Source organism: Furipterus horrens, unplaced genomic scaffold (assembly GCF_987537825.1).
Source record: "Furipterus horrens unplaced genomic scaffold, mFurHor1.1.pri manual_scaffold_5, whole genome shotgun sequence".
In the NCBI taxonomy this organism is placed as follows: domain Eukaryota; kingdom Metazoa; phylum Chordata; class Mammalia; order Chiroptera; family Furipteridae; genus Furipterus; species Furipterus horrens.
This window is the reverse complement of record NW_028327175.1, coordinates 37611075-37618541: the sequence shown is the minus strand read 5'-3', so window position 1 is coordinate 37618541 and position 7467 is coordinate 37611075. Positions and strand designations below refer to the sequence as shown.

General features: G+C 44.7%; 1 pseudogene; it reads left to right on the top strand.

Annotated features, from left to right (window-relative positions):
- The first annotated feature begins 4187 nt into the window (after positions 1-4187).
- On the top strand, positions 4188-4282 carry LOC150008410 (U6 spliceosomal RNA; annotated as a pseudogene).
- Positions 4283-7467: the final 3185 nt, after the last annotated feature.

Sequence of the window (7467 nt, the reverse complement as noted above, 5' to 3'; positions counted from 1 at the left end):
CACTTAGGCCTTTCTCTTCCTTGCCCACACTATTGCATTGCTACTCCATGACTTTGGCTGGTCCCTCTTCCTGGAAGGCTCCTCTTCCAGATGTTTGCTCAGGTGGCCTCTCCTACGCTAAAATGACCCTTTCTCAAAGAGGCTTGGGACCATCTGCCCAACTATTTACTATCACAATACTACCTTTACTACCTTTTGGGTGCTTATCAATTCATGAAATTATCTTGTTTATTGTCTGTCTCCTTCTACAGTGTCATCTCCAGGAGAACAAGGTCTAGGTGTTTTATGTTGCTGCCCCTTTAATGCCAGAACATGCCCACACCGACTCAAAAACTAAGTGCGGAATGAATGAATGAATGAATGAATGAGAGGGTATAAAGATTCACACCTCCAGGTTATCTAGTCTCACTTCCTTTACAGATGAGGAAATCGAGCCCTCTTCCCTAAAAAGAAGAAACACAAAAGCAGCTAATGCAACTCTACCACGCTAGCTGTTTCTGGAGTGCTGAACTTGGATGTGATTTATTCAAGCAAAAACTCTGGGGGAATTGTTTCAAAGGGATCCATAAAACAAATGTCATTTTCACCTGGAGAATTCACCGAACCTTCTAACCAATTTCAAATATAGTTTTTTAATGCAGATTTGACAAATTTGAAATCTCTTACACAAAGCCATTTATCATCTAATGTGTGCCTGCCCTGCTCCACAGTTTAAGTTATAGCTTTTTAATGGGGTAAAACATTTCTATAAAATCATCAAAATACCTTAAACCAGAACTGCCTGTAAGAAACTGATGATATTCAAGCATTGACTCAACCCCTGAAAGTGTCAGCCTTGCCATCAGCACCATGGGCACGCCTAATAAAAGCAGCTCTGGAGGTATAATGAATATCTAATGAACCATTTTGTATGTCTTTGTGCTCTCTCGAATTGGAAATAAATCAATGAGCCTTACAAAAATGCATATTTTAGTGGTGTATTCATAAACAATAATCTTGTTTTTCTATCATGACTTGAGTGTCATTCTTTTTATAACAGGACTGGAGATTTAATAATTTATTTTATACATACATTGCCCAGAGCTTAAAGGGGGAGAGCAACCTAGTGTTTGATTTTTAAAATGTCCATGTGTGTGGAATCTACGTGGATCATAAAGGTAAACCATAGCACTCAAGATCTGGTAGTGAACCCAGGGCATGTGAATAATAACTGTAAACAAAGTCTAGAAATTTCCAGGAATACAATACATGGTAGCCTAGACTGAGTGCCATGGACTAAATGAAGGAAAACAGACTGAAATGAATCCTGCTTTACAGGCAATGTCCTCCTGGCTGGCTCAGCCAGAGGCAGCGAGTCTCACTGGACTGGAACAAGTCCCTGGCAGCAGAGCTGTGTGTTCCCCTGCAGACCTCCCTCTGACCCTGCCCAGGGTTCAGCTGGGCTGTCCCACCCACTTCCTCAGCTGGCAATGGGTTAGTTGCATCCCCTCCTGTTGGCACGGACTCAAACCCTATGACCCAAGGCTGCCTCTCTACCTCAGCAACTTCCCTTCCAGAAGCCAAGTTCAACTGCCCCTTTCCCAACTCACGAAACTCCCAGTCAGATGGCTGTGCTCAGGGACAGCCTGCCAAAGAGCATCTCAGAGCCCAGCCCACAGCTAAAAATAACAGCCACTTGGTTAGTATGGGCTGGAGGGCTCTTTTACCCTGTTGTTGGGACTGTGTTTGGCGTTATTTTTTGTTTCGGTTTTGTCATTTGGAACTAAACAGAGTAACTGCCGAAGTTGCTACATCAACATCCCACAGCAGGCTCGTGGGTTTAGCTCCTGTCGTGGTGGGTCATGAGCAGAAAGGTACTCATTTTTTAAATCTCTCTGGTCACCTACACAGCAAATGCATCTTATTTCCACTCTGTCCAGAAGTGCCTCCTGCACGGCAGTGGTCATGCTGGGACCCAACCGCCAGGCTGCATCTTCTCCTCTGTCTAGCTAGAGTAGATGGACTAATTGGAAGAGGCTCCTCTGTGAGGCAGGGTGGGGTCGCTTCCATGTGTATACCCATGATGCATCTGGGCAGCAGGCAGACCTTGGGCCCCAGAGCTGTCAGTTCAGTGCCCTGCACTAGTACTAAAATGACTTAAATTATTCATTTATGTCTTTAAAAGTACGCAGTGTTCAACAACAACCAAGCCCACTTTTGATCTGCTTCCTGACACACACAGCTCTTGTCAGCCAGGTTTTATTGCAGCCCAACAGACACATCTTGTTAAATCCTACCTAGCATGTGATGCTAAACTGAAGCATGTGGAAGAGAGCCAGGCTGGCAGAGGCGATTGTCTTCTCCATGCCCTATTTCCAAATGCAACGAATAATAAGCAATTGTGCAAAACTATAACCTTCAATTGTTGGAACATCTTTGTACTTTTGTTCTTCCAAGGCAGAATGTTTTCTGGCATTATGTTTCTACCTGGGGGAAAAAAATACTCCCTCAATTCCTACATGTGTGTGCATATCACACAGATACATCTCATTTCATGTCATATTGTATGCTGTCCCAGGACAAATAAATAATTTATGATTTAATGCATTCATCAGCTCTCGTGTGTGTGTGTGTGTGTGTGTGCATGCGCACATCCTATGTGCTAATGTCACCGATATCTTTCTTCTTTTTTCTTGAATTTACTGGGGTGACATTGGTTAATAAAATTATATAGATTTCAGGTGTACAATTCTATAGTATATCACCTGTATATTGTATTGTGTGTTCACCACCCCAAGTCAAAGATGTCTTCTATATTAATGGAAAGCAAGAACCGCTTGGGTATTTCTCCACCATGAAATTAACTTTGTATCCTATCCATCAAATGAGTGGAAAGAGATAACAAGTCCCTGTTCCTTACAGAAAACTAAGCACTAGTCTACACTGGGGAAAGGCTAAGGGAGTAAACCCCGACAGAAAATCCGGAGCCGGAGTCCCTAAGGCGGTTTGACGTTGTAGTCAACACCGGCAACTCCTGCGGCGCACCTGAAGCCAAGCTGTATTGACTCCGTCTTTCCCTTGGACCCTTCAGCTGCGAAGAGAGGGGGGTCTGCTGCATAGGCAACAGCAGACCCTCCATATCACCCTGCCCAGGCTCTGTAGCTTCAGCTTCACTGGAGAGGACACTCCAGCGTCATCGCAAGATGTCGATTCAACACAGGAAGAGACAGATACCGTATCACTCCCGAGTCGGACTGCACAGCCATTCTCGGCGGTGCAGATAGACTCTTAAGAAGCTACACCATCGTCTCTCGAGACGGACGGCTGCCGACGAGTCTACACCAGAAAAGGAGCTATGTTAACAATTTTAAGTTGCATATTTTCTGAAGTTGCTTCCCTTCCTTTCTCTTTTTCTAAGGAAGGTCTTTATTATTCCAGGGTCACGTAGATGTTAGAGCAAATATGGTTCCTAAGTTTCAGTTTGTTCTGTTTAGATTGTCTCTCCTTAGACTATTCATCGTGCTTGTCGTTAAGAGCTGCTTTCGAGCACCGAGCAGTGCCAAGTGTGGTGCCAGGTGTGTGTGTTTGGCAGTCCTCACCTCCACTGCTGTCCACAGGCTGCAGCTTGGATTTAACCATGGTCATCATTCACACTGTTGTGGCAGCAGTATCTCGGGGTGCTACCAGTAATGACAAACAAAAATGAGCACTGGGGCAAGTGGCTGTTGTGGGGTGAAGCCATGTGACTGCACCTGGCTCACGTTTGTCTCTCTGCTGCTGCTACCTCTCTCCTCCCACCTTCCTCCTTTGGAAGGCTTTTGTGTTCCCTTGATGCCATGCAAGAATCACCAGATTAACTCAATCTTAAAGGAAGGGTTCTCAAAACACCTAGCTCCTTTTAAAGACAAGGAAATGGAAGCTCTGAGGGTAAGTTCCTTGGTCAAGCTCACCAGGTTGTTGTTGGCAAAGCAATGACTGGAATGAAGTAATTGAATCTATTTTCCAATCCTCTTTCCACTATACCAGTGGCTTTTCAACATTTGCTAGCACAATCCATAGCATGAAACTAATTTTATATCATGACCCACAATGTCTACACATATATGCAACTACCACTGAAGTTCCACAAAGCAATACTTATCTTTACTCTATGTTATATACTTGGGTATTTTCTATTGCAGTATATTCATTTAAAAATATTCTGGAGATTGCTTGCCAGCATGTGTACTAAAATTGGAACAATACAGAGAAGATTAACATGGTCCCTACACAAGGATAACATGCAAATTTTTCCCATATTTTTTGTACATTTACCAAATGTTCCTTTTCTTTCCAGGGATAATATTTATAGATATACAGTCAAATAATTTGCATTTTTTTAAATTAGCTACATCGACTGGGTGTCTCCGAAGGCAGGGGTTGAATTAGATACAGGGAGTGGGATGGGGAGAGGAGCGGGTGTCCTTTCCAGCTCTAACCTGCTCCTAATCAGGAATGATCTTATTGTCTGATCTGTCCTTAATTCTGAAAGGCAGAAGACTTAGTGGAGAGAACACTGGGTCTAGTCCTGACTCCACAGTCTTCCAACCATGGAGCTTTGAGTGAGTTTTCTCTGGGTTCTGTTATCTCATCTGCAAGATCAAGCTGTTGCTAATTGACAGAGTTCTGAGAAGTGAACAAAATAATGCAAATGAATGCAATAAAAAGCTCTCTACACAAGCCTTGTCCTGGAATAGCAATGGTCTTAAATTCTCACATTTCAGAGAAATATGGTGTCTCAAGATGTTTCTGGATTCTCATCAAAACACCTGCATAATGTATTATGAATACATTTGGTATAATAAAGAAAAACTATACCCTGGAACTGACTCATTTTTAAATGCTTTTGCAGGTGTTTGGAGAGGAGAGGTTGACCCTTTATCTTGAGGATGTTCAGCCTCAGAAAAGCAGAAGTCATTGAGACCAAAGTAGGACTCCATGCTCTCGAAAGGGAAAGGTGGTGAGTCACGCATTAAAAAAAACATATTTAAGAAATGCTGCTAATACTGAGCGTAGAAATTAAGAATTGAATGAACATATGGTAAAATGTTCACATGCTACAGCCATGCAGAGGGCTGGAGGGATGAGTAAAGTAGAGAGAATGAAAAGGAGTTCCAAGTGCCTCAAGGGCGCTCCCACTTCTTTGGGATAAGACATTATTCTACATGGTTGGGATTGGTTTCAGAGGGTTCCAGCTTTGGACCCACAAAATCCAATTAATAAAGGTGAAACTATGGCACAGAAATTAACTTAGAAAATACTCAAAATGTCTGCAGGGACCTTGCCACAAATGGCAGACAGGAGGATTTCCAACTGCTGGGAACACTGGGCTGGGCTGTTCCGAAGGTGGCTGTGATGCTGCGCTCAGAGATTTTGTGGCTCGGGTGTGAAAAGGCACCACTGGCACCGCGAAGGGAAACAGAGCAGAGGTGGCTGTAAAGATCCCGAAGAGGAGGAGGACCCTGGCATTGTGGCATCTCTAATTTCTACACTGGTGCATTATCACTACTCATGAACTGTTGTTACAGGAAGCCCAACACTGTGTTTCTCACCAGTAACCTGAGAGAAATCACTGGGGAAAAAAAGACTGAAGAAAAGGTGATGGGTATCAGTTATAGGTGTTAATTGCCAAAATACAGGATGGCTTATGGCTGTCACTGTGCATACCCACAGATAGCATATTTTGTGTTTTTGAGCAAAAAGACATATGTATGTCCCTTTTTAAAAATGCCAGCTAGGCTTACGTGGTTTATTCCACAACCCACCAGTAGAGTGTGGGAGAACAGCCCACCCCAAGCCAAGAAGGGTGAGGCTTGAGCACAGGCCCTGTTCCCTCTTCTCCCACACGTCACCTCCGGCCTGCTCTCACCTATTCTCCTCTGACACCTATTCTCACTGTTTCACTCATTCCAGAGCTTTTTCAGTTCCCGTTGGAGCCTCTGTTCCATGGTGAGTAGCGCCCCCTCAACTTTAGCCTGGGGGCGGGGAGTGGTCCCTTCTCCTCCTGTTTCCTTTGGAGCCTGTCTCTCTCATCATCGTCTGGGCACCACCACCCCACCCACCCACCCACCCACTCCACTCTTCCCAACTACCGGGGTCTGGAGAGGAAAGATCTGTGTCCTCCTTACCCCTCAAAGACACTGTAATCTTCTACTTTCATGTAAATTTCTTCTTCTCTTCCTTTGCCACTTGGCTGCCCACCACCACTCCAGACCGCCCTGGCATCTTCTATCCTAGAACTTGCCATCAGCTCACACACTTTAATATCCATGTGGACAACACAGCCACTGCACCGGCCTCACTCCCCTTCACCCCTCCTTTCCCCCGTCACAAGTTTGACTTTGGAGTCACCTAGCATTGTCCCGCCTGAGATAGTCTCAACCTTCCTCTCACTCTCTGGTCACTACCTCCCCTCCTGAAACCTTGTTCTCTCAAATCCACTAAACCTGACTTTGAATCACCTTGAGCCTTTCCATCCCCGACTCTTTCCATTTCTCCAAGCTCCCTTGTGGTTTTGCTTCTGTCCCCCTCTAATTTAGACTCTAGGGCCCAAAACTTCAACTACTCTTTTGACAATACTCTAAACCAATGATCTATAAATATTTTATAATGTACCTCCAACAATGAAACAAGAAAAATAATTGAGCACATATCTCTGACGTTCGTTCATTCATTCATTCATTGCATAAATTTTACTCCTGGACTGACATTATCTTCTTTTTAAAACATACCACAAAAATAGAAAAGTATAAATGACAAGATTTTAAAAGTAAGAGCTTCAGTATTCTCTGCGCATCCCCAGTGGATTGTTTTACGCAGCCCCTGGAGGTATGCACACGGCACTTTGGGAACTCTGCCAGGCCCTAAGCCCTGTCACTCTCTTTTCCCTCTGTCACATTCACCCTGGTAACCCAACCCTGAGCTGATCTACCAACCTCAAACCCATCTAGCCTGAGTATTCTGTTCTCTGCAGGGTGCTGGGGGAACCAGATGGGTACCAGGTAAGCTTTCTGGACTTTCCCTTTCTCCTCAGTGCAATGTTGCTGATAGCCTCAAAGGGTAAAGTCAAGCAGACTGGTTAGAATATTTCCTTCATCTGTGTATCACCAGCACCCAGCCCAGTGCCAGACAGTTGCCCGTGGCCCACGAGTTTTTATTGTATTGAATTCTGTGTGTATGTGGTGTCTCCATCCCTCCAGCTGTGTGGTTGTAAATGCATGAAGAGCACATAGAGAAAGGCCAGTGGGTCAAGAGGGCCCAGCTGCGCATGCTTAATTCTGAGGCCTTCCCATCACCTTTCTGCCCACTGTGACCCAAACGATGGGCTGGACTGTCAGAAGCCAGACACTCCACAGAGGGCCCAGCTCAAATTGGGCCCTGTGTGCCTGAGGCAGCATTAAAGCCATTTCTCACCTCGATTATTCCAGGGGGTTCTATGGAGACAGGAAA